Source organism: Vulpes vulpes, chromosome 13, assembly GCF_048418805.1.
Source record: "Vulpes vulpes isolate BD-2025 chromosome 13, VulVul3, whole genome shotgun sequence".
In the NCBI taxonomy this organism is placed as follows: Eukaryota; Metazoa; Chordata; class Mammalia; order Carnivora; family Canidae; genus Vulpes; species Vulpes vulpes.
In genome coordinates, this window is record NC_132792.1 from 13541540 (window position 1) to 13542720 (window position 1181).

Consider the following 1181-nt stretch of genomic DNA (forward strand, 5'->3'; position numbering starts at 1 on the left):
CCCTAGGGAGGCTCCTGGGATCACAGAGCTCTGCTTCTTGATTCTGACCACAGGGTGTGTTCCCTTTGTGAAAATTCACCAAGCTGAAAATTCACCGATTCATTGCATTTGCACACTTTTCTGTATTTGTTAAACTTCAACACAAAGCCTACTGAAAAAACTGCAATGAGCACCTACTATGTCCCATGTACAGGGTCAGAGGGATTGGGAGCACAAAGAGACAGTAGATCCCTCTAGGGCTGGAAGCCCCTTCCAGAAGTCAGGTGAGCAAACAGGACAGGTGTTACAACACAGCAAGGGAGCCATGAGAGAGGTAAACATAGGATGCAGCCCGTTCAATTCTTCAAGCCTCAGTTTTATCTTCTATAAAATGGAAATCATATTTCTTTTTTTTTTTTAGCCGTATCATTATTTTTAATGTCCAACGTTTATAATATGAGAGCCGGGGCTTTCTCTTCAACTCAAATTTATAAATTTTCAATTGGCTTGTGAGGCCAATAAGAATACTTCTTCTTGTCTAATTTGGTGTCTGGGAAGACTTTATTCAGGTCCTCAATGGCCATCTGATCAAATGGAATTATGTTCTTCATCTTCTCGAGCTCTTTTTCATATTCTTCAATCCTGGCCTTTGAGAGGGACAAAAACTCAGCACAGCTTTCCACATCTTCTTTTTCCTCAGCATCCACTTGGACAGTGTATTTATCCTCTGGCACAGGAGCCTTCAGGGTATTAAACTTCTTCTCAAAGTCATCTACCAAGCCAGCCTTTGCCACATTGGCCTTGTAGTAAGCCCAGTCGATAGCAGGTGGTTTCTCAGGAAGAGAAACCAACCTGGAGGTAAGCATCTCATTCCAGGATTTCAGAGAGTTGGCAATGGCCTTCTGGTTTCGGGGTGTGATATCCCCAAAAGCTACCCAGTCAATGGTTTTTAGAGCAAGTTTTTGCCCAGCCATCTTGAGATCCTTCACCAACCCCGGCAGCCCACAGTCCACCGGGAATCATATTTCTTACCCAAAAGATAGCATACATGGGCATGTTCCACAGAGTGTCTGGGGCATAGTAGGTGCCCAGTAAGTGGTATTCAAATCTGATTCTCAACACAAATATTCAAGGCAAGCCCCACAAGTGGCAACTTCTCATATTGTCTCTGTCCCTGTTTACACATAAGCACATACACTCAG

At 43.7% G+C, this 1181-nt stretch overlaps 1 pseudogene; it reads right to left on the minus strand.

The window, feature by feature from the left end:
* Window positions 1-467: 467 nt before the first annotated feature.
* LOC140595047 (ATP synthase subunit d, mitochondrial pseudogene) lies at window positions 468-972 on the minus strand (annotated as a pseudogene).
* Between the last annotated feature and the right edge of the window lie 209 nt (window positions 973-1181).